The sequence below is a fragment of the Vulpes vulpes genome, chromosome 9, assembly GCF_048418805.1.
Source record: "Vulpes vulpes isolate BD-2025 chromosome 9, VulVul3, whole genome shotgun sequence".
In the NCBI taxonomy this organism is placed as follows: Eukaryota; Metazoa; Chordata; class Mammalia; order Carnivora; family Canidae; genus Vulpes; species Vulpes vulpes.
Window position 1 is genome coordinate 26,444,374 of NC_132788.1, and position 15,748 is coordinate 26,460,121.

Genomic DNA, 15,748 nt, shown 5'->3' on the forward strand with positions numbered 1-15,748 from the left:
GTGTTATTCTATATGTTGGCAAATTGAACACCAATAAAAAATAAATTAAAAAATAGATACACGTTCTAAAATAAAATAAAGAAAATAATATAAAATAAAATAAAATAAATAAAATAAAATAAAATAAAATAAAATAAAATAAAATAAAATCCGGTTTCTCTGTGAAAGTAGCATTTAAGGAAATTTTAAATATTTTTGAAAAATTAGAGGAAATCAGTAATGCAAAGACTGAAATTAAGAAAGTTCAGAAGAGTTAAGGCATTGAAACAAGGCTGAAATGATTAGTATGCAGAGATAGGTGGGGAATTTGACGGAAAAGGTGCGTTCTCAACTGGGGCAATAGCGACCCCAAGGGGACAAAAACTGGTTTTCTGTGAATAGAGGGTGGGTGAATCCTGATCTATGTATATAAAGTCCAGATGTGCATATAGTACAAAAAGAGATACAGTACATTTATGATGTTAAAATTTAATGGGAGAAGTGACTAATTAAAAAAAATGTCTAAAAAGACTATTTAGGTGAGGAAAATGAACCCAAGCTTGAGATCACCAATTAGGGTAACACTATAAGAAATCTCCAATTTTGGTGGGTTAGCACAGTAAAATTCTTTTTCTCACTAATGTATCCACGTGTACCTTGCTTTCCTTCACTCAGACTGCTTCAAAATTTTGGGTCATACAGTCCCCAAGGCCTGAGATCTCTGCTCAAAATCCAGGACCTTGCTGTCAGATACACATGTGGTTTTATGTCCCATTATCTAGAAGACAGTATATGCCCATTCATTTTACAGTTAAGGATCAAGAACAAGACATTCATAATAAAAACACTTGAACAAGGGTGCTTGGGTGGCTCAGTTGATTGGGCATCAGATTCTTGGTTTTGGCTCAAGTGATGATCATTAGGATGTGAGATCAAGCCCCTAGTTGGGCTCTGCACTCAGCATGGAGTCTGCTTGTCTCTCTCCCTCTGTTCCCCCCAAACCACCCCAACACACACCCACACACACACACACACACACATGCACTCTCTCTCTCTCTCTCTCTCTCCATCTCTCTAAAATAAATAAATAAAATCTTTAAAAAAACCAAAAACATGGGATAACTTGTTTCATGGCTCAGTGGTCGAACATCTGCCTTAGGCTCAGTCATATCTCCCAGGTCCTGGGATTGAGTCCCACATCGTGGTCTCCTTAGGGAGCCTGCTTCTCCCTCTGCCTGTCTTTGCCTCTCTCTGGCTCTCATGAATAAATAAATAAATAAATAAATAATTTAAAAAATAATAAAAGCAAAATAAAAAAACATAAACACCTGAACATTCAGAAAAAGGAAGAATGGGAAAACACATGAAAGATGTAATCCTGTAGGAGGGCATCATGAAGACCTGCTCTGGCAGCAGTGGAAGTTATTTGATTAGACCCCTATTCTGTTCTCTGAAGCCAACAACTGAGAACATTGTTCTTTATGAACCTGGACTGCAGTCTGCATAGTTTTTTCTAGTTGGAGTTCCTGCTTAGATACAGGTGAGGTGGGTGTTAGTGTTATACAGTCCATGATGGTTGTAGAGTTTTGGCAGTCTGCTTTCTGCTTAGGCTAGTTTGGGGGATCTGATGGTGGTTTAAGGAATGACATTTTAACTAATATCAAAAGTTTTATGTGCCAGGGATTTGTTTTCTTTGGCAATAAATTTACCTGCAACTTGGGCACATTTTCCTTTTAGCCAGTTGTAGGTACATAGAACCATACCAAAATCTTTTTTTAGAAATATTTTTCTGGGGCTTCTGGGTGGCACATTCGGTTAAGCATCAGACTCTTGGTTTCCACTCAGGCATTGCCTCAGGGTCGTGAAATTGAGCTACATGTCAGGCTCTGCACTGGGCATGGAGCCTGGTTGGGATTTTTTCTCCTTCTCCCTCTACCCCACTCCATTTTCTCAAAAAGTAATTAATTAAATAAATAAAATGCCACGTTTAAAAAGAATACTTTCCAAGTTTGTCTTATCTCTTGGTTTTTCTCTCCCACACCTTCTACTCTCATTTAATGGTGGCTATCCTGAGGCCATCTAAAATAATAGAATTAAAAGAGAAAGTTAAACCCATACATTACCTTTACTTCAGTATTGAGTCACTTGTATTAAAATAATCTTACTAGGCCTTTGTTGTCTTTAATTTGTTTTTAGCCTTATTTTCCCCTTGTAAAATTGGATTGGATTCTCCCAATCTTGCTAAATGATAAATTCTTTATTCCCTCTTATTTTAGCTCTCAAAATGGATAATTCTTGCATGAACTTATTTCTTAGAATCCTAATCTAAATGTATAATAATAATAATAATAATAATAACACTGCCAACTATACTAATGCTTTTAATTTTCAGAATCAATTTTCCCAAGAGCTACAGATCCAGTGAAATCTTGGTCCACTTTCCATATTATGGCAAGCAGTGATTTTACTAAATATTTGTGACATAATAATAGTTATCCAACAATTCTATCCTGAAATATTGTTTCTTAGTTTGTTGCTCAGCTATTGATAAATTGCCATATATGTCTATGATTAGTTGCAGTAGAACCCCTCATCCAGTATTATTTCTGTGTTAAATAGAGTAATTGTAAGGATGTGTGAAATAAAAAATTAAAAAAAGGTGAATATCTAGACAGCATATAAACTAGACCTGAGGAAACAGAGTTTTCTGGGGGAAACTCAATCAATGTTAGACAAGTCCTTCATTACTCATTAGGTTCTAGGATCATGTTCCGGGATCTAGCAAAGGCAAGGTGCTAAGCTTCAAACGAAATTTGAGGGCTATGGGATTTTTATGCCTTAAAAGTGCAGCTTATATAACTTGGCAGGTGAGTAAACAGAATCACCCCTTCTGCTGCCTACTAAGATGAACTGCCTTAGGCACTCATCTACAGCTGGTTTTCATGAACATTTTCAGAAGACCTTATGTGTATCCTGTCTGGCCACTCACATTTGTTAATCTGTCATTCTTGATAAAATTAATCCACACATCCCAGCATTCTAACAAATAAACCCCAACATTTCAGTGAGTTAGCATATTGAAAAGAATTTTTTTCTCTTATCTAACAGAACTACTAGTTCTTTCTATTATGCAGAAGGCTGTCTTCCATGAAGCAAATCAGAGAAACAGTTCATTTCAGTGTATGGTTCTGGTCAATAAAAGTAAAAAAAGGTAGGGGGTGCATTGAGTGGGCACAGAGCATACATATGATTGTCTCCTTTGTGTTGGCCCAAAAGTGGTACATAGGATTTTGTCAAGAACTATGAAAAGTCGGAATTTAACTTACTTGCAATTTAACAAGTTAGACTGCCTCAATTTCATGGATACTGCAGAAGACATGAAATTTCTCACTCAGAAACAAAGGACAGTTTATTACTTACCCCAACAGCAGTAATCAGAGTATCAATATATATTTTGCTCCTATACTCTTGAGTCCTCATATTAATATTGGTGACACCACGAGGACCAGATAATATTTGCACATAGAGTGAGTTACATTCTACTGGAGAGGAACCCTAAGTTTAGGGAATGTGAATATTTAGCAATGGGCAAGACACATGCCTGTTGTTTGCTCTGAAGGGAATATTAACTTTATTATAGGAGGCAGTGAGTATGCATACTCTGTCCTGAGGGACATACTATTTCTATGCATACATTCCTGAAGATTGCTCAAGGAAACAATATTCAGTGTCTTTGCTTGTAAGACATGGAGACCTAAGAGATCCTGTAGAGAATTGTTTCACCAAAATATCCATCCATCCTTTTGACATCATCTTGGTTTTTAATAAAATTTCTGATTAGATTATGCTATTCCATTAGCTACTCAAAAAATATGGCAAAGTCCTTCATTTTTCTTGTATAGCCTTTAGTTAAGGCTATTATCAATAGGACTCCAAGAAGCCAGATGTGGTCTATCTATAATATTAATCTCAAGCATGCCTTGCAATGTCCCAGCAGAATAAGTCTCATGAACCAATAAGATCTACCTTAGAAAGCCAGGTGGCTTTTTCAAATTTCTTCATTGAAATTGGCCCATGACATCAATCCAGCAGGTTATGTGATCATATAGACTACTCTTTGGTTCTTAAGGATAAAGTCTAAGGCGATTCTAGCTTGTGAATTAAGACTGACTTGAATGTTTCTAAAGCCCAAATGGCATCATGCCAGCTGAAGTGAGCACATATACTGTATGACCTTTTCTAAACGGCTCTTTCCCATTGTAGGGAAATTGACCTAATTCATGAGCAGTTATACTTCCAGGAAGTTCTCTCAAGTAAACAAGGGTAGCCACATTTGGGGTAGCTCTCAGTAGTTACCTAATGACTACCTGATCTAATGTCAATGTTCTCAAAAACACTTTGAATTTTCCTAATAATTACCATTAAAGTATAAGTAAATATAAGTTAGGGTGAAAGGCAAGTTAATAACTAATTTCTATACAAAAAAAATGTAGTCATAGGGTACAAATTATGCTCTAGAATAAGAGACTTGTTTGCAACTATTGGTAGCCCTTTCTCAGGTACCTACATCTTTCTGGGGGCCTGGCTTGTGGGACCTCTGACATGGCCTTAAGATTTACTATTCATCTTGAATAATTTAGTCCAGTTATTGATTTTTGGAAGGACTACTTGAAAGCAGTCAGTCAAATCTGTCTTGTTGTCCATGTCACTATCCATATGCAATCATTTGTCTCATGGAATGAATGAGTTATAGCTGTAGCAATGGAGATTGAAAAGATATTTGGAGGTGATGATATTTGCCTTATATGGAAGGTGGAGGAGCTAGAGCTACCCTCTGCTGTCCCAATAGAGTTATCAATGAGATAGATGATCAAATTGTGTTTGAGCCATTTAGTAGTGATAAATTGTTGATCCAGCAGTATTAAAATTAAAGAAGCTTCAAACTGTTTGTGAGAGAATATATTAGTCAAGGTCTCCAAAGAGACAGACCCAAAACAGAAACGATATATAAGAAGAGATTTATTATCAGAGATTGGCTTCTGTGATTATGGAGGCTGAGTTGTCCCATGATCTATCATCTGCAAGTTCGAAGCCCAGAAAAGCTGGGGATGTAAATCCAGCCCAAGCCCAAAAGCCTAACAACTAGGGAAGACAATCATGTAAGTTCCAGTCTTATAGTGGGGCCAGAATCAAGAGCACTGATGTCTGAGGGCAGAGACAATGAATGATTTAGTTCAACTGGAGAGAGTGAACTTGCCCTTTATCCATCTTTTGTTCTACTGGCCCTCAGTGGGTTGGATGATGTCCACCTGCATGGTGAGGGCCATCTTCTTTACTCGATTTACTGATTCAAATGATGATTTCTTATAGAAATCCTGACAGACACACCTAGAAAGAATGTATTACCAGCTATCTGATCATCCTTTTGCCACAGGTTAACAGATAAAATTAACCATCACATAGCATATAATGGGTCATTTTTCTCCCATAAGGAAATCTTCTTGGGTAGTCAGAAAGCTGAAAAAAAAAAAAATCAATGTTCTTTCTTCTCCCTATATCTGGGGATCTAAGGTATTTCTTTCCAAAGTATGAGTCTCTCAGATGAACAAGTTATTGCTGATAATAGCTCTATCTCTATCACAGGTCCCCTTTTTAAATGTAAATTGTTCATATAAATATGGATTTTCTTTATTTACAAAATCTACTCTCCTTTCACAGCTTCTGTGTCTGCAGTTTCTCAAAATAACCAGCTCAAACTAATTCTTATGCCAAGAGGCATTATTTTGGGCGGTGAGATATTTTGCTACCTTTCAGCAGTTCCAGTCAGAAAGGAGTCACTGGCACAGCAGATCTGAAATACAGCTGGACCAATGTTTGGCATTTCTTGATTAGTTTTCAAGATCTGAGGATAACCCTCCATGTCAGCTGCACTCTCTGGATTTCTCCTTTTTTTATGGAAGGTAGGACACTTCTGAAGCTGAATAATTTTATCAGTCTGTTTCCTGCCAGTAGAATTTTGGAGATCCGACAACTGCCTTTTATTTTATACTCTGTCACTTTCAGTCCAATAAGCAGAGGTTTTAGGGGTTTTCTTATGAGCTTTTCTTTTCTTTCTTTTTTTTTTTAAATAAATTTCTCAAAACTTTCTAGCTCTCCCTTTGATTTCAATGGGGTTAGCTTCATTTGACAAAATTCACCTCCACAGATTTTTCCAAATTAATCCTTTCTATGTTTTAGTTTTCTGCTGTGATGGATAAGGGTCAATGCTCTAAGCCTCCTGGAGGCCCTGGGGTTTGATTAAGAGGATCAATGAGACACACCCTTAATCTCTTGAAAGGGTTCTTTGTATGAATGAATGTTCTTTGTATTTTTTCTGAAAATTTAGCAAAGGTTTATACAGCTACCATCCTTGATTTTTTCCCCTAAGCCAAGAATTCCGAAGTGATGTCTGAATTTTGCATCTTTTGCCATTTTATATGGCGAGAATTTCCAAATTCATCAAGTTCTGATTCCTTTTTGTTTAGCAGTTTTAGCCTCAGTTTCTTTCTTCTGCATTTTACTATAAGCAGAAGAAAGAAACCATTATACTATAAGCAGAAGTAACCCTTCATTACTGTGCTTGGAAATCTTTTTACTCAACAAACAAGTTCATCACTTACAATTTTGCTTTTCCTCTGACATCAGAAGATAGTTTTGCTGAACTTTCTTCACCATATAGATTGAAAGGTGAGAATCCTGGGGAGCTACCCTACATTTGCTGTCATCCCAAATCCCAGTTAGCTACAACTGCATTTTTTCCCTCTCTCAATCATCTTCTACTTAAGCACAAACCTTTTGTCTGGAAAATTCATATACAAGAAGTACAAGGAAATTTTTGTAAAACTTAAAGAAATCCATTACAGGGCAGCCCGGGTGGCTCAGCGGTTTAGTGCTGCCTTCAGCCCAGGGTGTGATCCTGGAGACCCGGGATCAAGTCCCACGTCAGGCTCCCTGCGTGGAGCCTGCTTCTCCCTCTGCCTTGTGTCTCTGCTTCTCTCTCTCTCTCTCTCTCTCTCTCTCTCTCTCTCTGTGGGTCTTTCATGAATAAATAAATAAAATCTTAAAAAAAAAAAAAAAGAAATCCATTACATTCTCAAAAAGGTCACATATGGGTCATTCTATGGCAACCTGGCCAACAGGAAACTGCACCAACCAGGCCAGGCTGGAGTTATTGTTGAGGGGGAAAGAAAGAAGTTTCTTTTCTCATACCCTGAGATGGTCAAGGCATAGTACTGAATTTTCAAGTTAAGTCTACTAACCTCCATCATTTTCATCCTGGTCATTACCTAAGAAGCACCCAAGAAGACATATTGACTTTCTTGAGATAGCTGCATTTGTTGACTAATTTATATTTCCAAGGTATGGGAATCAGAAAGAGGTACAAGATGCAGAGTCAGAAATGTTTTGAGTCAGTTTTTGAAAAAGTTATTCCAATGTTTAGTAATATCAGTTGCTATGGATAGTATGTTCATTAAATACCTTATCTAATAAGCCCATCATTGATTCTAGTTGGTATTATCAGAAAACAAGCACTTATCACAAATATTTAAATGTGTGAACTAGGGAGTCTAAACAGTAACTGCAGTTTGTTTCTATCATTCATAATCCCAGAGAAGGATGTCTTTAATCTATCAGGTTGCAATGTTTAAAATGGCATACCAAATAGCTAGGTTATTTGCAGTGGTTAATGATTCAGAAAAATTATATATTAAAAAATGTACTAAAGAGGGTATTGGTCAAAGATAAGACAAGAGCCTTTATTTTTACATACTCGGTGGAGTGACTATCAATGCTTTTGTTTCTGTATAGTTAGAAAAGTTGAATAGTCTAGTAACCCAGTGGGTACCTTTAGTGATCCAGGATCAGGCATTTAGGGAAATCTCTCAGAACTGTGAGTCCCACTGAGCTAGCAACTTTGCTTTAGGCCATAGAGTGGGATATTATGTTTTCCCCAAAGAAACAGCTGCCACTTTTTAAATGTAAAACAGATTCTAGTGAAAAAAAAAAAGGCTGGCTTTGTTCTAGAATGTACCATTTCTATTTAACAAGTAAGGTCTGTTAGGTCCTTTCTATCTTTTTGATCACCAAGGCTGAGTTGAACCACCCTAAAACGAAAATATCAGATAGGACAGTCACAATGACTCCATAAATCAGGTATTTAGTTTTGAAAAAAGGTCAGTAGAAAGTAGTAGCTGCCTTTCAAAGGGTCTGTTCCTGATAGTCATATCAGGGAGGTGATGAACTCCAAATTGCATGTTGCAATTCTAGGTGGAAACCAGAGGCTATATATTAGTTCCCTAGGACTGTCATAACAAAGTACCACAATCTGAGTGGCTTAGAACAACAGAAACTACTTCTCTCATAGTTCTAGAACCTAGTAGCCTGAAATCAAGATATTTAGCAGGGCTATACCTCCCCCAGAAGGCTCTAGGGAAAGCTCCTTCCTTGCCTCTCCCTTCTTTCTGGTGGTCATCAGAAGGACTTTTTATTCCTTGGTTTGCTTCTGTGTCACTCCAGCCTCAACCTCTACCATTACAGGGCCCATTTCCTTATGTGCCTTGGGACTTCATGTGGTGTTTCCCTCTCCGTGTGTTTGTGCCCAAATGTACTTCTCAGAAGGACACCAGCCATTGGATTAAGACAACCCTAATTCTCTATGATCTCATCTAAACTTGATTATATCTACAAAGCTCCTAGTTCCAAATAAGGTAACATTCACTAGTACTGGTAGTTAGAATTTCAACAAATCTTTTGGAAGGATACAGTTCAACCCACAATAGGTTCCAGTTATCAAAATGATCAGTCACTGAAATTCAAAGAGGTTGGTGGGATTGCAGTACATTAAAGGCAGAAGCACTTCTCTACATTGACTCCTGGGAGCATCTCCCCGACACTACTGGGATAAAAAGTGAAACATAAAATATATCACTTCCTGCTACATTAGATGTAGAAGAAGACAAAAAAGTACAAGGTCACATTGGCATCTCTCACCTGTTATGAACCCTAGCCAAACTGTTCTAGCTATATTTGGGTACTCCTTTCCCCATGGAAGTGAGTACATAATCTCTTTGGGTACTGGATCCAACATAGTGATAAAGGTTTGAAATCCTCCCTATCCCAAAGTTCAAAGTGTTTATGGTCTTCAGTCCTCCTTGGGATCAGAAAGACCTTGGCTCTACCACTTTATCCTTAAAGCAGATGAAACTGGAATAGAAGAATGAGTCAGATGAGTGAAGAGGGTGAGAGTGGTTCCTCATTAGTGACCAAGGCACATTTGTTTTCACTTTCAGCAGTCACTCGGCTCAACCAAATAAATTCTAATGCTTTCAGTACACGTAAAGTTCCAAATTGCATTGCAAGGTACTCATTGCCAACATTATTTCAGCTGAGAAACTGGATCAGTAACCATAATTACATGGCCTTTCAGATGAAGCTGTGGAGAAGCCACCCCATCTTCTTTTTTTTTTTTTAAGATTTTTATTTATTCATGAGAGACAGAGAGGGGCAGAGACACAGGCAGAGGAAGAAGCAGGCTCCATGCGGGGAGCCTGATGCGGGCTCGATCCCGGGTCTCCAGAATCAGGCCCTGGGCTGAAGGCAGCGTGAAACTGTTGAGCCACCCGGGCTGCCCCCCATCTTCTTGATAATACCTCTTCCTCTGCTTGCCCTGATGATACCTCTTCCTCTGCTTGCTTGACCAAGGCACCATTTGTGCCATCTGTTTCAAACATATTTTTCACTAGTCAGCCTTTAACTTCCATTACCAGGCAGAGCAAGTGCTGCCCATTATTCCCTTCCCCCATTCAACACTTAGATGACAACACCCATTGGGTAGTTTTCTCTTTTCACTGATCCCAGAATGCGGGGCTTTTGCCTTTCCTCTTCCAAAAATCCATGTCTCTGTCAGCATCCCATCTTCAGAGCCAAAACCATCAAGAACTGTGAAGAGTTTGAGTTTTTACCCTACTTGCCAGCTAACCTGTGAAGGGGACCAGAATATGCAACCCTAAAATATACAACTTTCACATAAGACTTATTTTCAGCTGAAGGCAATTGAAGAGCAGACACAGGAAAAGCTCTAAACAGAGCAATATTTTTTGTAAAGGAATTTTGCATTTATAAAGTAAATTTAAATTTGTAAATGCATCTTCTCCTGTACCAGGAAGAGAACAACTCTTACCAGAGGGACACTTAATCATCTGAGATGACTGGCCTCCTATTAGTTCAGACTCTGCATAACAAACCTTACTGAAAAACTCTTGTTTACCATATGTTCCTCATCACCTTTCCATAATTTACTCCCTCCTCAAGAGGCTTCAATCCTCTATTGCTTTGTCTAACATCCTCCTCACACTTTGTCACCCTTTGGGATAGTATACAAGGCACCAAATTCAGGCCACCTTCTGGAGTCATATTTCTTTGTGAACTCCCATGTGCACATAAATTATTAAATGTGGTTTTTTTTTTCCTCCTGTTAAGCTCTCTTTTATCAGTTTGATCTCAGGGCCCCAGACTTTGAACCTAGGAGGATAGCTAAAGAGGTTTGTTTTGTTTTGTTCTTTCCCTTCCCTGCACTGACCACAGCTTCATGGTCCACATTTCCGAATGCTTTTGGAAAACACAATATTCTGAAGTCAGAGACAAAAGACAATTTATTAGTTACGCCAGTAGTATACAAGGCAGTGTCAGCTTTTTTTTTTCTTTCTTTTTTTTTTTTTTTTTTGCCTGTTCCCAAGCCTTGAACTCTACAGGGCAACATAAAGAAGGGCAGATACCTGAACACACAGTGGGTTATTTTATAATAGAAAATCTCTGAGCTTACAGAAATAGAATTTTTGGTAATAGGTGTAATCATATCCATCCTCTGCTTCCAAGGAAATATTGTTATTATTATTTTTATTATTATTTTAGTACTTCTATGCCCTATGCTCCACAGGTAGACACTGTCTTCATTTTCCAAGGCTGTAAGTGAGCTTGCCACTTTCTCCAGAAGGAGATATTATTTCTATTTTCTGGGGCCATTTTACTATGCAAGTATCCTTAAAAATGTTGCCCTAAACAGAATGTAGTCAATGCCTCTGTTCACAAGGCTCACAGAAATGTAAGAGAAACATGAAGAACTATCTGCTATCACACTTTAACTCACATTTTATTGATAAGTACTGGTTCCAAGGCCTCACCTAGATGAGAGTAGACCTGAGAATAATCTAGTCTCTGGCTGCAGAGTTTATTCCCATTTATAACCTAAGGATTAAAATCATGAATTCTCTTAAGCAGGTAGCCTTGGTTTCTTAAGTCTTATAGACAAATTATGGATTGTAAAATTTTATATAAAAATTAAAATCAATAAAGTATAGTGGGCAAATTTGGGCTTTCAAATTACCTTTCCAACGTGAAGAAATTTTCTCAAGGCACTTGGCCGGTGAAATGGCATGTTCTACTCCTAACCAATTAACTTTCAGATTTTTAAGTTTTAAAAATCACTTGCAAAATCATGACAATATTCTTCTCTTTATAGTCTCAATTTATTATTAATATTTCATAATGTGTCATACAAAGATTATGTTGAGATACTATTTATTTTAAAACCTTATGATAAACATAAATAACTTACTACATATTACTGCAATTCAAGTATTTATTATTTAAAATAAAATTAAATTTGATTCATGAAGTCATGTGAACCACCAATCATACACTACAGCACTAGCTTTTGTTTTTGTTTTGTTTTGTTTCTATTTTTTGACGGACTCAATCCTCAAAGCTCCTTAAAACCAATTAAATGTGTCTGTGAATGGCTAGCCAAGGCTAGCAAAATACCTACCTGAAACTGAAACTCATTAGCACCATAGTTCTTACGGCCTGATTAATAAGCTCTAGACTGTCATGAACATTCAATATAATTTTAAAACAAAAAAAGAAAAATTAACCTCAAATGACTCTAAAATATACTCAGATATAGGGAATACACCCTGTCCAAAGAAATAAGAAATGAGGTCATCTTCTTTACCTCACCATTTTCAGAGGTGGATAAAATTAATAATTAACATTCTATACACAAAAGTCAACATGATATAGTCAAGAATATTGCCTTTGGAATCAGATAGGCATTGGGGCTGCGTCAGATCTGCTCTCTGCTGTTTGACCATAAATAACATAACCTCTGTCTTAAAAAACAAAATTCAACTAAGTAAATTAGAAAGATATTATTGACTTTATTCAATAATACACAAATCAGGAAGCATCCAATCTAGCTGATAGAAAGAAACTCCAAAGATATATACAAAATGAAAATCTTTTTAGGCAGAAGGGAGCAGGAACAAAGAAGTTATACTAGGCAAAATATGTGGTTGGTTATTGCAAGGTTACTTTTCCTTAGATGATGGCAGGTGTATAACAGGCAGATTTTCTAACTAGTGCTGATCAGACAATACCTGATTGACTGGCTTAAGATTCCATTACAACCAAAACTGTAATTAAGTATTAGTTTAGTGATATGGGGCTTAGTATTAGCAACCCCATTTGGGGTCTGTTGTCTTGCCCTTAACTTCTCCAAGTTGCAATTTCCTCTTCTATATTATGGAAATAATATTGGTGACTCCCTTGAGGGTTATTGATTGAATTATATAAGGTATGTGAAATTTTAGCTCAGTGCCTGAAACATACACAGTCAATGTCAGTTCATATTTTTATAGCTTATCCAGTGCCTGCTAGGATTAAGGTGCTTCCCATCATGATGTAAATATCCTGATTTTATATTAGCTAGGTGCATATGTCTTTGAAATAAGTCCTAAAAAAGCATAGATTTCCTAGTTTTTCAAAACATCTTGGAGAAGAGATTGAATCAGTCATACAAGGAACCAGTGGATTAAACTGTTGGAATTCAGAGGCAATTCTAATCTAGGCATCCTAAATGAAGATTCATGTAAAAAAACAATGGGAGAACATGGGAACTCACTATGCATTCTACGTTAGCTTAGACTACTGTGACAAAATAACACAGATCAGGTAACCTAAACAACACTTATTTCTCACAATTCTAAGGACTGAGAAGTCCAAGATCTAGGAGCTGGCAAATTCAATTCCTGGTGAGAACCCTTTTCCTGCTTTGTAGATGGTCACCTTCTTGCTGTATTTTTACATGTCAGAAACAGAGTTCTGGTGTCTCTTTCTCTTCTTATAAGGATACTAGTCCCATCATGGGGGCCTAGCCTCATGACTTCATCTAAACCTAATTGCCTCCCAAAACCTCACTTCCAAAACCACCACATTGTGGGTCTGGGCTTCAGCATGTGAATTTTGGTTAGGGGGTGGGGGATACAAATATTCAGTCCAAACATATACTCTTATGACTTACAGTTTCTATTTAACAAATTGTCATGAACATTTTTGCTTGTCAATAAATGTTCTCTGAAAACATGAAAAAAAATCTAGAAAAAGACTTGCTCAGAGAGTTGGGTAAATCTGGAAGTATGTAGTCAAATTTGTTGTAGAGGGAGGCATAGGTTTGTATTTTAAATGATTTGAGGCAATTTAACTGGTTTGAAGTTTATGATCAAGTTGTTTTCATAAAGAGCAGCATTGGGAACAAAGATCAAAGGGTTAAGGAAAAAGGTTTATCAAACAGACAGAAAACTTACTGAGTAACTTAGGTATAACAAACAAAGCCCAGTAATTGTGTGAACACATTTTCAGACTAAGTTGTCCCAAACACAGGTCATGGGAGTGGGAGACTTTTATCAGCAGTGGTCCATTAAGGGGTGGGAGACCCTGGCTTGCTGCCATGCAGTGTCCTAACCAGTTTGTAGATTAGATATGTGGAAATCTTCACTTGAGGGGGTGCTTGGGTGATGCAGTCAGTTAAGTATCCGACTCTTGGTTTCAGCTCAGGTCATGATCTCATGGGAATGAAGACTTGTATCAGTCTCTGCACTCAGCATGGAGTCTGCTTGGGTTTCTCCATCCCTCTCCCTCTGCTTCTTACCCAGTCATGCTCTATCTATCTCTATGAAATAAATAAATAAATAAATTTTTTTTAATGTTAAAAAAAGAAAGAAAGAAATCTCCACTTGAGGCAAGTCATCTCAGGCAGATAGTACTGTTACTGTACGAATGTAATTTTCTCAACTTTGAACTCAAGGAGCAAGGCATATACGTCATGTTTTACAGTTTGTGTTTTATATTTCTCTTAAGATCCATCATTTTCTTTTGATTGAGAAGAAAAAACATATAATATTTCTTTCAGTTTATTAAGAAAACAGCTTACTGTAAATGGCAATACACCACAATTCTCAGACTAAAACAGCTCTGAAATAATATATGATTACTTATTTAAATTTTATTGTGACTAAACCTATTATTCTAAAAGATGTGGTTAAACACATAAATAGTCACTTATTTATTTCTTTTCATATTTATATTGCCTTGTCCTCACATTCATAATATTAATGCTGCTATATTTTCTCTGAAATTTGAAATCATTTATATATTAATATCATACTAAAGCTTTTGAGGGAAAAAGTTGTAAGATTCATATTTATATGTGAGTGTACCTGAGGGGAAAGAAAATAAATAAAATATCTGTCACATATACAATTTATGAGATCTTTTTGAATAAGAAATATTATTTTATAGGTCCTGGTTTGTAGATTTGTAAATTTCTTATTTTCTAGATATAGAAAAACCTATTCTTGCAGACAGTTTTATGAGAATAAGAAATACATAATACCATAAATTGGAGAGAATTCGATAATGACTATAATAAGCACCTGATTTACCCAGAGAAGCATTGGGAAAAAGAAAATGGCTGAAAAAATAAAAGGCATAGTCTTCACTTTTGACCTCAAATCTCATCTTTCATTTCAGAAATGCCCTGTAACTACTTCCAAATTGAATTTCCTTTTGGTTAAATGTCAAAATTTAACAATAAATTTGATTTTTAATGTCCATTTATAAAGAGAAAATGTAATTTTATTTGATATTGTCCTAAGGTTTTTCCAGCTTCTAAGAAGTTACACAATTTTAACACAACCTAGACCCACAACCATGGATGAAACACATGGTTCAAATCATGGGATTTGAAGCCTCAAAGATAATGTATGAGCATCAAATAATGTCGAAGTAATTATTTGTAGGGAGAAATGGCAGATCATGCTAACTGTATTAAAGCCATTGTGCTATAGATTACAGTAAGACACAAGCAAACTCCCCATATCATTATTCACCACGGGTATTTAAGCAAAGTAAGGAAAAGAGAAAAACAAACAAAAAGGAGCAATAGCCAATATGAACCTATTCAGCATTTATTTTTGAAAGTCTGTGACCAAGACCTCTTTGTCACAAATATGGAAAACTGGTATAGCAAACATGAGTAACCACCAATAGGCCATTGTTTAGCAGAGGAGACAACAAGAAAAATGCCAAGGTTGATTTTGGATTATTATAAATTTCATTTTATGCTGCAGAAAAATTAAGACACTCAAGTCAAGTGTCTGTATGTTCTTTTCACTGGGGGACAAATTTATGTAGCATGACTAGAATATGAACATTTGGAAAGGTGGGAGAATATTTTCCACAATAGTTTTTTCTATATTGATCACTGAGGAACTTGGCTTTGAACTCAACGTGCATTGTAAACACTTTAATTATTCTGAACATCTATATTCTTTTTCCCAATTTATATGGCAGAAAAAAGAGAGAGATACAGCTACTTGTTTTAGATTTTTTTATT